Source organism: Bombus pyrosoma, linkage group LG14 (genome assembly GCF_014825855.1).
Source record: "Bombus pyrosoma isolate SC7728 linkage group LG14, ASM1482585v1, whole genome shotgun sequence".
Classification (NCBI taxonomy): Eukaryota; Metazoa; Arthropoda; class Insecta; order Hymenoptera; family Apidae; genus Bombus; species Bombus pyrosoma.
The window spans coordinates 5407013-5425117 of record NC_057783.1 but is presented as its reverse complement, the minus strand read 5'-3'; the positions used below and the strand labels follow the sequence as shown (position 1 = coordinate 5425117).

General features: G+C 37.5%; 1 protein-coding gene across 6 annotated transcripts in view; it reads right to left on the bottom strand.

Moving 5' to 3' along the window:
* LOC122574722 (ankyrin repeat and fibronectin type-III domain-containing protein 1) overlaps window positions 1-18105 on the bottom strand; it is a 189573-nt gene that overhangs the window by 146141 nt on the left and 25327 nt on the right. The gene's annotated exons all lie outside the window — the stretch shown is intronic.

Below are 18105 nucleotides of genomic sequence, written 5' to 3'. Positions count from 1 at the left end.
CACAGCTCACCCGCTAATCACGCGCCGCTCCGTTTTATCGAAATCACTTTAGAGCACGCTATGGCTCGCGATCATTATGCAAACATTACCTAATCTTCGATGTGAACGCGAAAATGTTCTTCGAAATAATGATTCCTTCCAAGTTAGTTAACTGTTTCTGACGAGTATACTCGTCGCGAAGAAATGGCAATATTTTGTGTCACGACGAACCCTGTCAGTAATAAAATTAAAAAATGAAGAAATGAAATGTCATTTCGTTACATCATTTTATATTATAACAGTTGTGTTTGACGAGTATATTCGTCATTGTTTATTTTTCGCGACACGGTACCAACATTCGAAATATTTCACTAAGCGCAGTTACGTAATCAATTTGACCTGTGAACGGTTTAATTATCAAGAATTTCCTTTTAATTTAACTTTTAATAGAACTCACCAGGGATTAACGTAGAGAATATACATTCACAAGGAATGTTTAAACTTTGAAACTATCGTGTTCCGTCGTTGCCCCGCGATCTTTGCGCAAACAAAACATGAAGGAAATGTTCTCTGTTTGGAAACATTGATGCATAAATAGGGAAATAATTCTCAGAGGGTTTCTTTAATTATTTCGGTTAAACTTCTAATAAAATATAGCCAGAATTATCGTGGAAAATATATCGTAAATTCACAAAGAATTTTCGAACTGCAATGTTCTTCCATTGCATCGCGTTGAGCAAAAAAAGAAAAAGAAACAAAGTGAATGAAAAAAAGACACAAAGCGGTCGAATTTTAAGAGAAACGTATCTGAATTGAACACGCGGTGAGAAGAAGCGTTTCCGAAGTGTTGGGAAAATATTTTTCGAAGTGAGAAAGTAATTACGCGGTTTCCCGACCAAGCCCGGATCAAACTCATTTCCATTTATTCGTTTTCACGTCAACCGCATTACATGTCTCGCCGGCTGGGTGCCTGTTGTATTTTAATGAAACGTTCAAACGAATTACACGTATTCCGGAGTTTCGTCGTTGTACAAAATTTCATCGCCGTGTTTCTCTTAATTAGCAGGAATACACCGTCTAGCGAAATATTACGGTGGCGCGTACGAAACGTCGCTTTTTCAAACTTTCAAATTAACACGGTGAAACCATACCATAAATTTTACCGGTTGCTCGATCGTCAGAAGCTGCGCCAGTCGTACATCATGAAAAAACATGGAAATAAAATGGTTAAAATTTCGTGCTTTGTAGTCATGAATTATTTGTGACTCGTAAAGTGACTTTCAAAAATGTATCGAGAGTATGAATTGAATAATTGAAAGAGCGTTAGGATAAAATAGCGATTCGTGGAATGCAAGATCGATAATTTTCTATCGGAGGACAAGTCAAGAGAAAGAGCAACGACGATGTTCCATGCGAGACTTGACTGCAAACAATAAGAGAGATGATATCTCGGACGCAAATAGGAAAAGTAAAGACGATGAACAAACACGAAGAAAAATTAACAGAAGCTTCGTACGGAGCGGAGCTGGCAAAAGTCAAAACGAATTGAAATAGAAAAATTATGCATTACAACACGAAACTCTGACCGTTTCTTCGCTCTTCCAAACACTTGGACAATTTTTTGTAACGATCAAATTGGATTAGAATAATAAGATCATAAAAGAAGTATTCAAAGAATTTTGGAGTTGATGACTGAAATTAAAAAATTATTGATAAGAGTACACGGAATTATACGAGAATTATTTTAACCCTACACTGATATCGTTATGTCATAGATAACCATAACGCTTTAGGTCAGGATGTTTAATTAAATTTGTACTCTCTGTATTTAGCGGTGATGGCCACTAATAATCTCTGTCGCGTGATATACGGAATACAAAATTCAATTGAATATTTTACGTAAATATATTAGGTATGATCATTGAGAGTTAATTATACGTATACGCGATATTCCAAAGGCTCCATACGCGTGTTTAAAGCGTTTTACCGAAATATACGGCACTTTATATGCACCAGTTTAACGCATTAGCAGCAGGACAATTGTCGTGACGGATCACCAAAGCGATCCAGTTTCTCCGCATCCTAGTTCGACCAGGTCTTTAAATGCTCCCCTTGCAGACGTCGATTAATCCCTCTATCAACCGTGAACACCGATAACGGTTCGTAAACCTAGCGTAAACCTTGGCTCCAAGACAATGCTCTCTGTTCAGCTTGTCTGCCATAAGAAGAATAGATTTTTCGCCTGAAAAAATCCACTGTTCGTCAGATTGAACGGCGATGGACGCAACTGTATTTGCAAGAAAAATAATCAAAAAGCTTGCATTCGTTAGGAGCGCAACTTTATTCGATGTGAAACGTTATTCTAGATTACGACCACTGGACTTTAGGATCGAAAGAGGATTTACGCAAATTCACATTTTTACGAACACCATTAAAACAGCCGGGTCCGCGTAGAGGTCCGTTTCATTTGCATAATATACGCGTCCTATGTACTTAAACGTTTTTAAAATTCATACATAAAACGCATAAAAGTGCAAAGTCCAGCGGCCATTATCCTGTGAAATCGTAAATAACGGAAGTTGGATTCTCAGCTTGGTATCGGGGTTCCAGGTCATCAACGTTTACCAAGAGGCTTTTTACTACCGAAATGTTATTTATGGCTTTGTCGGGCCCGATATATTTTCGCTGACGGGCCTGTGCAAATGGCCTCTCGCGAGAAACGCTTGTCATTTTATACAATACGAACCGAATATAAAACATTCGACGCGTGAAACAATGTCGATCAGACGCGGCAGCGTTGGCAAAAGTGATGCTGATTTATTATTAAAACCGTGGCACGTGTGATTTACGCTGCACGGCCGCCGATCAATTTTCGTCCATTCCGCTCGAATATAAACGAGACGCGTGAAATGAACGCCGAGACGCTTTTAGCATATCCTCCACCCTTGACCGTTTCCTCCCCTTTCCCCATTCAGGCTGAAATCACTTCCGGCCTCTTACAGCTAAAGGAGAAAGTCGCCCAGTGCAGAGCAAAGCTAGTTCTCGCTTCTAACGTTAAATATTAACAGTGTAAATATTCTTACTCGCATAAATAAATAAATAAAACTGTCGCGTGTATGATATTTCGCGGACATATTGTTTACCGAAGCTTTTATTTAAGTCGGTGCAATTAAAAGCATTAGTATGTAAAAGATTGTTCTTTACAACTTCATTCTCAGCTAATTAAGTACAAAATTGGATCTAAATTTTAAACGAAAACGTTCTAACGTAATCTTTAAATATCGTTTCATTAATATATCTCCTCTGTACGTCTCCTTTTAACGTTCTTCTACAAATACTTTTACTAACATTCTTTTAACTAATATCACAAGCTACTGACTAGACAATTAGGCGACAAGTAGCGAATAATTAACACTTAAATTCAATCTTAGAACAATAATTATCCTTCGTTATACGATTATTATTTTAACTACAAATTCCAAAATTTGAATTTCGCCGTCTTTGGTCCTAGTTATAGCAAAAGGGAATAAGACGCTTCTTCGGAACAGATTCGAAAAAGAGAAATAAACCGATCGGATTAATTTACAAGAGATTGGTAGATTCTTTCGCAAGTAACGGTCATTTGACGTACACTAGTCAAGATCGGAGGTTATTTCGTTGAACGTATTAACGTGGGTGTGACAATCTGGCGATGTAACTAGCGAAGAATCTGCAGCTTCTATGGTAATGGAATTAAAGGGGCACGGTCGACTGCGTTAATTCCAGGAAATAGATGGATCACCAAAGCAATATGCCACGAGGATTTGTTCGCGGCAGGCTTGTTAGTGGATCGATCGGATTATCGATCGAGGAGGGTCGTTTAGATCGCGTGGCCGATTCCAAACGATCTCCTCGATGGGAAACCGAAATACCGCGACAAGAGCTGTTATCACCTGTATACACTGCGAAATATTCCAACTATTGACGTTCTCTTACGTTGCGAAATCCTTCGTTAATCGAGTTTGCTTACTCGATTCCCGAACGTTGTTATGTGAAATGCCAGGAGAAATTATTACCTATTATTAGCTAATACTCTATCCTCCGTTTTCTTTTCTAGTTCTTTTTTCTTTGCTGATTTTAACCAGCTTAGCTGTTTCTGACGAGTATGCTCGTCACAAAGAGATGACAATATTTTGTTTTTTAATAAGTATACTTGACGTGCATAAAAGATAGTTGCAATTTGCTGTTTAAATCACAAGTTAGTAATTGCAGTAATAAAATGAAAAAAACAGTCGTTTCGTTAGAACTTAATTCTATATTACAACAGCCATACGTACTCTGTGTTTAACGAGTATACTCGTCATCGTTTACCTTCAGCGATACGTTTTAAGTACACACTTTTCAAAGAAGTCGCAACAGTCAACTGTTTAATAAAGGATTAAGTAAATCGAAATGTTTCTCCTTATCGCGTGATAAAATCTTCTATCGTGCTCATAGTTTGCCATAGTCTAGCTTCGATATTTTCGAGCTCTTTTCATGCTTGTTCTTATACATACTGCAACTAAACGATATGTAAATCGTTTGATACTTCTTTTTCAACAATATTCTACGTTCAATGACGTGTACTGTTACGTATTACTTTGAGAATTGGATAAAATTTGATTCAAATATAGACCGGATTATGATCCTCTTAATTCATCTCTATGTTGAATTCAAGATTCGGCTGAGGAACTAGTTCCGAGGTTCAACGTTCCTTACATTCTTATCTCCGATAAAAATAAAACGGCATAAAGGCAAAGTGTTAGGTTCTCACGCTAATGGAACTATTCTCGTTTGGAGGCTGCAAGATAGAGATAGAGGTATTTGGAGATCTACTTCGGGATTTGAACCCGGATATTCTTCCCAACGATGCTATTCGCCTTTCCTATCGAGATCTCATTCGAGCTATGCGTTCACCGTTCCCCTGTACATTTTCGTCTTGTGTCAATCCACTGTTTCTATGTGTGTGTGTGTGTGTATGGAAGTTTCCATCCAGATCTCGTGTAAAATCTTTTACCACCAAAAGCCTGGTTCATGGGTCAAACTAGGTCGGCTGAAAATTCCCCAGAATCATCCCACGATTCTACAAACTTTTCTCACTTTCTTTTCTTTCTACCATTTTTGCCATTTATTCTTCATTTCAGATATTTAATTTCTACTTAATCATCCCTTCATTCCAACTGATTTTTCCTTCTCTCGCTTCTGACGTCTTCCATTTATTCTTAATCTTCATACGAGTGAATAAATAAATATCAATGAAAATAAATACGAGCTTCAGTCTTCAATATTTTATCCATATTTTATAATATCAAATTCTCCAAAGTTATCCTTCGATCGCACAAGTTCTCCTTGTTTGTAGCTTTTTCTTTCTTTCACTCATCCATAACGCGCGCGTTAACGTTTAATTCTTCATGGTTTGTAACATGCAAATCTGAAAACTTACTCCCCGAGTTTGCTTCCCGATTTCTTCGTTCCTTTCACTTATCTGTGCTTCGATCGTCAATCCTGAAATTTGCATGTTCTACGACACGTACATTCCATGAATCATCCGTCAATTCCATAAGCATCCTCTAAATCTTCTTCCCTTCTATCGTTCCGCCTGTTTATTCTTTAGTGCCAGTCTCCAATTGCTCATATCTTATTATCTACATGCAACTCTAAATAACGACTTCCTGATTCCACAACTTTCTCCGTTTCTTCTCCCCTTTCTTTCCTTTATCTTTGATTCGATCGTTAATCTTCTACTTTGCATGTTCCACGACACGTACTTTCCATGGTTCGCCCCTGTAAATCCGAAATCCTCCCCCATATCTTCTTTCCTTCTATCGTTCTGTCCACTTATTCTCTGACGACGATCTCCAACTTTTCATACTTTATCACATGCAACTCTAAGAAATTGCTTCCTCATTCCATAACTTCCCTCCTTTTGTTTCTCTTTCTTTCATTTATCTTTGATTCGATCGTCGATCTTCAACCTTGCACGTTGCACAATACGTCATTTCCTCGAATCGTCAATTTCGTACGTTCATATTTTCTTTCTTTCTATCGTTCTGCCTATTTATTCTTTATCGTCGATCTTCAATTTCTCCCTGTTTATTATCTACACGCAACTCTAAGCACTCGCTCCCTGACTCCCAAACTTCCCTCATTTTGTCTTCCAATCTCCCGTTTCTAATTAATTCGATCGTCGGTCATTTCAATTTTGCATGTTCCGCAACATGTAATTTCCACGAACCGTTTCTCGAATGCATTTGTTTCCTCCTTCTCTGCCTCTTATTTCCCCCATTTATTTTTGGGTGGAACGTCAACCTTCGATTTCCCATCTTCTATAATCGGCCCTATTTTCTAATTAATTAATAAACGAGAAAGAAAAAGCCGATTGTAAACAACGATGATCATTGATCGTCCGAAGGCTGATAGAGCAATGAAAAATTCATTTTCTTAGAGTGGAAGTAGCAGTCGCGTTACTTCTGCTCGCCATCCAGTGCCTTATGCATCCGATTATATGACACGCAACTAACCAGCCGGCCAGGCAGCTTGTTTTATTCCTGAAAAATCCTATTTGCAAACACAACGAGGCTGACGTGCCTGGTTTTCTTGAAGGGACAACGTGCTTCGTTATTTCCCAGTGGTATGGGCAGAAGACGCCACGTCGAATACAACAATTATTTTATTCCATGGCTTGGTAAAATTCGTTAAACAACTTAATCACAGAATTACGATAATATTGACTTTCTGACTAAAATAAGATTAATACACGCTGACGAAGTTACAGAATGATTGTGCGATTTGAGAGATAATTACGATAATATCGACTTTCACAGATTAATCGGCAATGACAAAGTCGTATACAAATAAACAACGACGAATAATTGCTTTGTGAGAAATTCTTTGCGTTCGAGTAGATTAATTCTTTATTTATTTTCCTCTCGTATATATAACGCGAGCGAGCATATCTTTTTCGCAGTTCTTTCGCTTTCAAAAAATCTGCAAAATTTCTCCGATACTTTCTGGAGCCTCTGTTACACGTTGTACAAGCAACATTTTTTTTTTTACACATTTTTCAGGACAAATGGGAATTCGCTTCGTAGATTTCACGAGTGAAATTTCATCACTCGCCGCGTAAACGACTCAGGTTGCGGATGTGTTGAGTCACGCAACTCTCTCATCCCGCACACAGAAGCTTCCAAAAACGATGCAGAATGCTAAATAGTTAAAAATCCCTGGTGAAATTTTAGGTACTTGATTACAACGTTTGAGAGACTTCTCCTCCGCTTGATTTCCATTAGTTTCTACTCACAAAGGATGCACAATGTGTAGCAAAGTTCTGTGTTAGTTCAACAGTATCGTATGGGTTGCAACGGTAAATTGAACGACACAGCCGAGAGAAGTAAGTTAGCGTGGCGCAACTAACACGTACGGTTAAACGTGTACTACATTACGAAGACGAAGAGGGTACGCTTCAGAGATCAATAAGATCGACAAAAATGAAAGAAATGTTAATTGGCATCGTTCTGTACCATCGTTGTTCTATTTAACATTATCCATTCTCCTCCGCGAACATTTCGAGAGGAAACTTTATCCGTTGTTGATGAATTTCCAGAAACGTGAATATCGAAACGATGTAAAATAATATTTGCATCGGAATATTTGCAATATTCCATTTACAGTTCGTATCTTTTTGATTCGTAGGAAGGTAAGGAATTTTAATCGCTATCGTTCTGATCCAAACTTTCTTTTTCTTTTTTCTTCCATTTGACGATATATATCGCTCGCAAATATTGGAAAATTACAAAAAGATCTAACCCAAAACGTCAAATTTCCAGGAAGATGAAAATTAATAACCGGAAAAGAAAGGAGGCAGAGTAGTTTCTTTATCGAAACACGTGCACACACGTATTGCTCTCAACGTCCGGGATATTTTCCATCGACAAATATAACTGGTTTATTCAAGCAGAGTAAACGAACGAATCTTTTTTCTAAAAACTAATTCCCGACAGAAAAAAAAAAACTTTCTTTCGCTTGGTAAAATCGGCGCTCGTTCGAATCATCGATCTTTAGATCGCCACGGATTCGTTCGGTATATTTAATTATCGTTTCGTTTGCCTTCAAGAGAACTGGCGATTTTATTTACGCTGTGCACTGCGCAGGTGGAACAGAAACGGGTGAAAAAAATCCACGCATTTTTGAAAGAACCGTAATCGAAGCTGTCAAACTTGACCAAACATCAGCCAAAATGCTGGCAAAAATCTAAATACCTTAATCAAATTAGACGACGCCCACACTGAAAGTTTTCGTCCCGTGCGTGCAACGTTTATGCGAAAAATCTGGTACGTTGTTCGAAACGCTGGCATATTAAAGAAGTTGAGAGAAATTCGTTCGCAGCTGCACGTATCGCGATAGAAAGTTTCGATTACGACGAATGTCGTTCGAGAGCTCAGTTATAGAATTCAAGTTTTTACTAGTGTTCTTTGTTGAAAAAGTCCCGTAACCCTGATCTGTTCGACGAAAGGTGAGATTACCCTTCATAAGACGAATCCTTGAAAGAAACTCGAAGGCCCGTAGAACCGTGGATATCTTTAAACCGCTTTAAGCCCGAACACTCGAGTAATTGGTATTTACATAGTTCAAAGAAACGGAGATCGATCTTGGAGAAGTTTCGCAATATTCTTTTATTCTTCTAGGTCGAACGACCGCCTCGACAAATTACGAATATTAGAGATTACGAAGAATGTTCAAAGGATATGCAAATATTACGCTGTACGAGAAAAGAAATATCGTGAAACGACGAGTATAAAGCACGAAATGAGCAATATTTTACGGAATCGTCGACATTATGAGAGAGATGTACAGTATCAAATATTAGTTAGAGTGGAAGCCGATGACGTTGGAAACGAAGAGCCACGGATGTCCGTAACAATGGAACAACTTGGACTTGTCTCCTTTATTAATTAGTATCCGACGAATAGTACAAGTTGCAGCGTAACGAAGCTCTCGCTTTGTGCAAGCTGTTCCAGCAGATAGCCTTCGTGTAAATTGTAACTAATTCCAACTATTCCTGGAAACGAAACTTCCCATCCATGTGAAAAGAAACATAAAAGGTAGGAGGAGTGATTGACCTCGATCAGACGAGCTCGTTCCAGTTATTATCGAGCTTCGATCAAACTGCTACAAATTGCTGCCAAGTTTCGAATACAAAATCAAAGGAAACGTGGCTTTACTGAAACGCGCGTTCGCCTTTAGTGTGCGTTAAATTGCTCGAAATTGAGTTCCACGTGCGAATTAAATTGATAATTGGTGTTTTCCTTTTTTTTCTTTTACGAATATGACTTTTATGAATTTTTCATCAAACTTGGAAGTTCAAATATGCGCGGAATGCACATAACACGCGAAAGTATATATGGAACATTGAAAGTGTAATATTTGTTATGATTAGGCTGCGGATTTTTATCGATATGCGTGATCAAATAGCGATTTGTTTTGTTTATTAGATATCGTAACAAACACTCTACTCTGCATATGTTACATAGTTTCGCAAATCGCGTGCATCCTATGCGTCCTCGCAACTCTAAGCTTCCTATAGAAGTAAAAATCTTATTAGGTTTGCTTGTTATATTTAGTACGTAAAATCAATTTCTCTTTAGATTCTATTTCTTTTTTTTTTGTTTTTTGTTTTTTTTTTAAGTTATATTCATAACGATATAAATTTTCATAGATGTCTACACTCTATTTACGAAACTATATTTTATTGTGTGTTACGTGCGATGTATCGTAATACGGTGAAACTATATTTTGGATGTGTTATTGTGCAACGTATCGCAATACAATGAAATTACATATTGGACGTGTTATGTGCAATGTATCGTAATGCAATGAAATTACATTTTTCACGTGTTACGTGCGCTAGAGCGTGCAGTCTCTTTTTGGTTTTAGGAAACGTTATTTCTATCGGTTGCATCAAGAAGGCGAGGTAAAAAGCTATCGCTTCTCGAAATTGCTTAGCTTTCGAGGAAACATGACCCGGATAATCCGCACTTCGGCTGCAGATGAACGTAATAACGTGTATGTTATAGCTTATGTGGCGATGGAATAAGGCGCAATTGAGATTTATGGCAGCGAGCTGAATCATGATAGTAATTTATATGACATTAATTACCGTGCAAGTAGATCATCGAACAGTTTCTGGAAGTGAAATTCTTGGGAACGCTAACTTTAAAGCCATTGACGAGTGAAGTATGACATTTCTATCGAAGGAAATCAAAACGCAGAAATGCGAAGAGAAACAAATATATACAATGCAAAGGAAGAAACAAAGTTTTATCTATACGTGCGAACGAAAAACCACTGAAATATACGAAAACGTAGTATAGCAAATTTATCAAATTTCTATAAACTGATCGTTTCATCCACTCGAGTAATTCTGACGTTAACACAGTTGTTGTAACATTTTCAGTTAGATTTTTCTTTTGCTCAAACAGAAATCTAGAATATTTATAGCAAGTGATCGAGTGTCGTATATTAGAAATGCGTGAAAAGACCAGGGTACTGGTACTGGTGGAAAACTATGGAATATGAAAGAAGGATACGAGAGAACACAAGATTTTGGCAAGGACCTGATCAAACATATCGATTTATGCAAAACGAGTAAAACTGAACGTCGTATGAAACTGTGAATCACCCTTGTTTATTGAATTGCTTTCTGTTATTCATTTTTGCTATGTTTCCTATTTTTCTATCGCATCATCGTATTTTAATATGACTAGATACGACGTTTAATAAATTTCCTGCAAGTGCCGTAAAAAGTGCAGCATATTTTTCAAAGCTGTGGCGATATACCAACAGAAAGTAAAATTACAACTTTATTCGCTAAGAGATTAAACGGATAACGCTTTCCACGGTTGATGAACAGGATTAACTCAAACTTCTCGACTTTTCGCTTACGTCGCTTCAATACTCCGTTAATTCTTGCTTCGAGCCTCGTCCTGGAATTCTTTGCAGTTCAGTCGAGAGGAAAGTCGATCGCGGCATCGAAGATGAATTTTATCGAGCTGCCGATCGATAAAAGAACAGTGATTAATGTGACCCAATACCGTGCATCGCGTCCACATAACTCGACTGGTGCGCAAGAATTCTAAAATTAGCGATGAACCGTCTTTGTCCTTCGTTAATTTTATTGGATCGGGCGATCCTCCTTTTTTCGGGGCAGAAATTATTTATTTTCTCTGGCGAAATCCATGACAATGATAAATACCGAGGAAAATAAAGCTCGAAACAACACGACATAGCGGCGCGAGATTAAAATGGAAAAACGCTTCCGGCAGTAGATTCAAAGTATTTGCAATCCGCTGTTTGCTCTTTAAAACGCGAAAAAGTCTCTCGACGCTGGAAACAGATCGGCCACTGCATACGAATTTGTGGAATCGCGAGCCTCGTTCGTTTACCTCGCGCGATATACTTTGGTTCTCGCCGGTTATATGAACATCTACATATACCAACGTATAACTCTTCAACTTCATCGAATATCCGTCCTAAACTAACATTCCAACTTTGATCCCTTAAATCTTTATTCATGCAGCTTCGTGTCTCGTTTTATCGCAACTTGAGCACCTAACAACCATCTTCGCTTTATCCGCTAAACGACTTGCCTCTACTTTTTTGCTCCAATTACGCTCCGCTGCTTTAAAATATTAATAATTACAAATTTATACAGAAAGAGAGAGAGAGAGAGAGAGAGAGAGAGAGAAAGGGAGGAAATATTTTCAAATATATGTTCTTTAATTCAGAAACCACTGCAATGAGCAATGAATTAATAACGAGCAAGAATTTCACGATAAAGGCGTCCAATATTTAATGAATTAAATGCAAGCAAGCGGTATGTTCCGTATATCTTGCTCAACAGCTTTATCAGCTCGTTATCTTTAATTTGCCCGAGGATGATTAAATTTCCTCTGTATTTTTGCCATGTCTGTCTGCAATATTTTTTCTCCGTGGGATTAATCGAGTTAAGTCGCGCCTGAAAATTAGTTTACGAGGCACGATTATCTGCTGGATAATACGTGCCCTCTTTTGAAACAGTCGCGGTGAATTTCCAAGGAAATTATCAGTTTCGAACGGCGAGAGGATACGCTATTAGATCCATTTCCCTGTAAAATACCAAACGATAACGACGCCTTGTGTCGCGTAACTGTAATTAACTCGCGTGCGTGGTCCAATTTTGCATCTCGATGAGCCGAAACTCCCCTAGGAGATTTATATACATCAGAATTTTGCTTGTGCACCAGCCTCGATACGATAAATTGATACATTGAGGAAAACAAGCCGCTGGATTGCCAAAGAAGGGCAAGAAATTAATTGAAATCGAGTTGACAGAATGAGCGTCCTGTTAAATATAGAGTGTACAGAAATGGAAATATTCGGAGAACTAATATTTCATCGCAGTGTACAAATAATACCGCGTTTCTTACTTAATTTCTGACTGCTAAAGCCTTTGAAATTCCCTCTTTCACTTTGCGAGCAGAGAGCGTGTGAGAGAGAGAAAGAGAGAGAGAGGGAGAGGGAGAACTGGTCGTTTCACCACAAGCCCTCAAGGAGAACTTCTTTTGAAGCTCTTATTAATCCACCGTTTTCGAAGTAATACCACCGTGAAAGGTTTTCAACGCAGTTCCGCTTCTCGTGTTAAAGTTTTACGCTCGCACTTTCCTCCTCGCTCGAAAGCGTATTAACAAGCGCAATTTTTCACGGTGTGTCTGGCGTAGGACGCGAGAGACAGAGGAGAGAATTCTCCTCAATGACGATCAACGAGAGTAAATACGAAAATCAAGGGCAAGATATTCCAAGTATGTTGGCAAAAGTTGAGTAAGCATAGGTGTTTGAAGATAGTAAGGTAAAAGGATAATAATAAATTGTAAAAGATCGCGATTCTGAAAAGCGTGGAGCCTCCTGCTTGACATATAGAAAGGCTGGAGAAAGTATTTGTACACCATTTGCATTTATTATAGCATTTGCCTACTGGTTAATTAGATTCAACTTCGTATCATTTAATGGCACGACTAGAGTGCTGATTTTTACATATTTGTAGAAAATTCGAAAGTACAACATCGCACAGACTGCTCGTGATACGAGAAAAAATATGTAAAATGTTCAGCAAATGCTTTTACAATGCTTTTTTTCTATAATATCTGGCAGGTAGAACAGAATTTTCTACAGAAATGTCCTACTTTTTCAAAGATATGAATACGCAGGAATAATCCGCGGTCCAAAAAGTGCGATTACGAAAATTTCACGCTACGAAAATGAAAGGTACAGCCTGAAGAAAACTAACGAACCTAAGAGCGTGTGAAAATACACTTTCTAGCCGGTGTAACGATTCCAAGAATTAAAAAGGTACATGGAGAATATGGAGTATATATCTCGATATATGGCGAATTCCGAGGCCCCAATTCTCGGAACCAACGAAACACCTAATTTAGCTATCGCGGTAATTTCCTAGAAAAAGAGCTGAACCAATGGGCAAAGTTTCTGTTGCAAACTGTTTCGTGGAAAGATCTCGTGCCGAACGAAATTCTGACGAAGTTTTAGGCTTAGCCGGAAAGTTGGTGAATTATCGTTCGAAACGATCGGCTGTAACATAAGCAAATGTTCGGTTCGCTAATTAGCGTGGCCGAGATAAACCATGACCTTTCCTATTGTGTACCGAGAGAATAGGCGTGGTGTCTATCGATCCTTTGATCGCGGCAAACTTTACGATGTTCATGCAACCATTGCATTCAGCTGGCATCACTTTTCAATAATGGATGCACTTTGCTGCACCAGTTCTCGGTCGAAAAACGTTTATATCAGCTGGGTGCAATTTAATTGTTGCTTGTCGAGGGTGGCGAGGACGACAAAAATTATTGCCCACCGTTCTCGAAAGAGCAATCTTATCTTTTCTATTTTTCTCGGGGAAGCCTGCCCTTACAACTGGATGAAAAGTTAGAAACTTTTCTTGTTACCAATGTTTCTTCGTTCTTATTTTTATAAGCGATGAAATTTCCGATGAAATACGATAAATTTATCTTTGCTGGTTTTACAGTTTTGATGATACGTGGCGATTAAAACGAATTTATGTGACACAGTTGAAAGATGTATGGACGATAAACGCAACAAAGTTCCGTAAGATACAGAGACCGTAAGAAATTTTATGACTAGATCGCCAAAGTTTATGCAAACTCGTACTTTCGTTAACGTAAGCAAGGAAAAATGGATTGTTTCGTCTTCTAAATATTGCGACGAATAGTTTCGCGTATCGCGTACTCGTGTTCGTGGCCATCAGAATGTTGGAAATCTCCAAGAGTACGTGTACCTAATCCCAAGATTCAACAAAAGGGAAGTACATATCTGGGTATTTTCTATAATTCAGCTAATATAATTAACGGAATTTTACAGGTCTACTAGAAATTCTTTTGTACAACACCGACACATTGGTAATAATAGAACAATAGAAGGAAGTTCCACAAATAGATTTTACAAATTGCAAATTGTTCCGCCTAAATGAAGAACGTGTACAATGAATGTCCATAATCTGTAATTCGTAACTTGCCAGTTCACAGACATTATATCTATGAAATGTGAAAGCGGAATAAATAATCAAAGATCGTGGATATTGAATGGCAATAAAAATAAAAAAAAAAGGACTTGAATTCAAAAGAAACTCGCCGTCACCGAATCTCATTATTTTTTCACGAAACCCCGAACAAACAGATCGTTAAAAAGTCAATCTCACAGGTAAATTCGATCGCTGGCAGAGAAAAGAAGGAGTTTACTTTCGTCGGGAAGAATCAGCTGACGTTCAACGTTGCTGTTTCAATACGAAAACAGGAAGATCTGTTGACTCCGGCATTTTCGTAGCCACTTTGAAGTGCAGAGTGCTTTCAGATACAACACGTTCGTTACGGAGTCGTGGAAACGTATCGAGCTCGTGCAACTTCCCTGCGGAAACAGTTTCTCTGTCATTGTGTCAAGAAGCCAGAGGAAAAAGGTATTAGCTTCTCGGTGCTTAACGTTTCGGGGAAAACACGAACCTGGACAATTTCTACTTGGACCGCGGGTGGACGTAATAACACGTGTTGTGGCGCTTACGACGAAATAAAGAGCAATTAGAGTTCGTGTAGAATTATTTATCGAGCGATTGGTTTTAGAAATGTTAATGGTCGTCGTGTAGAGACAAAAAATTTTGCGATATTTGGAATATGTTTACAGCGAACTAAAGAGCAATTAGGATTTTTGACAGGAACGTTTGTTGTAGTAGTAACACTCCTGTAATACTAAAAGAGAAAATTGTAATGAATTCATTCAGAAATTAATGAACCAGCAGTTGATGAAAAGATAAAAGTTTTGAAAGTTTCAAAATGTTAATCATCCTCGTACAGGGCCACGAAATTTTCGAATTCTTTCCATTTGGAATATTTTCCATTTGTAATGTTATCCATTTGGAACATTTGAAATATTTAAATGTAGAACATTTGGAACATCACAAACTAAGTGTCGAGTGTTAGAGATGCGCAGAGTCGCGTGTGATCATCTAGAATTTTGAACATGATCAAATATTTTCAGAGGATGTGTGTCTGTATAACTTGTTCCATACGAGTAAAAAATTCCGTGAAATAGAAGAGGGAGAATGTGTGGGTGTTATTGCATAGAAGATACGTGTGTTGGGTATTGTATGAAACAGAGAATTTTATGCTTTGAGAATTGAATTGTTTTCTATAGAAATTTATCAATATTATTCATGAGTAAAGCATCGCATAATCTAATCTTTTCACCAAAACTAGAGAAATGTAATTATCAGCTACTAATTTACATGTTGATTGTATTATCAACATACTTGTCTCATTAAAAATAAAATTGTTCATGTACAGCATTGACGGTGTTGAAAATTTCATGTATATTAAAACGCTCGCATTATAATATATTAGATATGTATATTGAAAGGTTAAAATTATGATAGATTAAAACCGAACTATGTTTTGTAAATTAATTATAAAGCGTCGTATGTATGTGACACTGATAACAGAAGGTATAATTAATATCATTAATAATTCTGGCATCACGTAAACATACTTGCATATGCATGTGACCTACAATATAGTGATAATATAGAAATTTCTACGAATGTTCTGTATATTTTTCCTTTTTCCTCGCTGGCCTATTGAAAATGTTGAAACTTTTACGAATTTTAATTAAATTTATTAACAATTTCGATATCACAGAGGGAACCAGTGATTCATGTCAACGTACGTATTGACAATATACAATTTTCTACGCTTATCCTTAAAAGTCTTCCTAAAAACTTGTGAAAATTTTACGAATAATATGAATCAATATTTTAATAATACAATTAATTTTCCACACTTGTCCTGTTCGTTTCTTTATTTTTGCTCTCTTGTCCCTGGATAATTTTCCAGTAACATTGATCAATATTTCAACAATGTGGTTAATACTTTTAATAATTCCAACATAACTGTAGACCAATATATGAATCATATAAAATTCCTACGTCTATCCCATTTTCTCTCCTGTTCTCTCGATTCTTTTTTTAACACGCTTCAGAGATTTGCGATGTAAGCTGCTGTAAGCTGCAACCTCCAGTCTGGAGACTTTCCCAGTCTACTAAATCGTTCGTCCCAAATCGCCGCTATTTTGCGATGTACGGTGTCAAAATGAACTTCGCCGGTGACCGTGGCGAGGAAAATATTCGCCGAGCTTCATGAGAGAATATGAAGATATAAAAGGACACTAAGTCAGGACGCGGGTAATGCCAGTAAAACATTTTCCGCAATAACGACGATCGGTCGGTAGCAAAACAATTTATAACTTCTACTTCTGGAACGATGACGACGTTGAAGCTCGTCATTGTCTACGAAAGACATTATTTCGATGGAATCGAGGAACGATGAACACGTTGAATTAGAAGAGAACAATGCACCCACGCAACATGCGGCAAGTTAGTTTAACGTTTCACGAAAATGTCTCGTCGCGATACATCTCTATATTCTTATGCGTCTCTACACGTCGTAGAAGCTCAAGAAATTTTCATGAATCCTCTTAAACGAATTCTCTTCAGCGAATTCTCCTTGCGTATCTCTTCAGCGAGCACTCGTGCGTACTACGAGTTAACTTTCCGTCAACGCTTTCTCATCTTTGAAATTTGACTGTACAGCTTGTCCGAAAGATAGTGACACATATATATCATTTGTAAATTTGCATAATTTTATTTATATTGTTTTTTATTTTTATCGTCCTTCTCAGACTTATCTTTCCACATATTCGGATACTAACATTTTCTTATCGTTTTTGAACTTACAATTTGTTTGCACGCACAAATACTGATATTTCATGAACGTATATACAAGTGATAACGATTAGGCTGATAATATCTTAGTACAGCTGGCTTCTGTTGCATGGTAATGCATTTGCTCATCCTAGCACGATTGTGTACGTGAATATTTGGCCGAAAAGCGAATAGCAATGCTCGCTCATTCGCTATGTTTATCTGATTGCGGTTTTCTCTAATAATTGTCCATTTTCGGGGCTCGAACGCTCCAATAAAAAACTCGTAGAGAAGCATCGCAAGCATACATGTAGATAATAAAATGTAGATGATAAAAATACTCGAAAATTTTCACAGCTCTGTTCATTTACTGGTTTTTATTTGACCATTTGCCAACGTTGTAACTAATTTATTTTAAGAGGATATAACAGTGCAACGTAATAAAACTAATCACATCTACTCCTGTGCCTGACCACGAACAACCCTATCTACTTTTACAATTCATAGAATTTCTATTTCTTCATTAGATAATCGTTTCTAGGATTGCATCAATGTTCGAGGAATAAAACGAACAGGATTTCTACAAATATAATTAATACAGCCTGGATATTTTTATGCAAATTCGTATTTTCCTAACCGCTGTACTACAGAAATGCAAACCGAGCAAGAATTTCTTTTATCTGCTAAATATTCTAATAAGTTCGCTGTTTTGAGTATTTCACATACAGATAAGAGAAAATGAAATATTGATACGCTGTGAATTTTGCTAACTTTTCTACTAACAATTTTTTACCGTACTA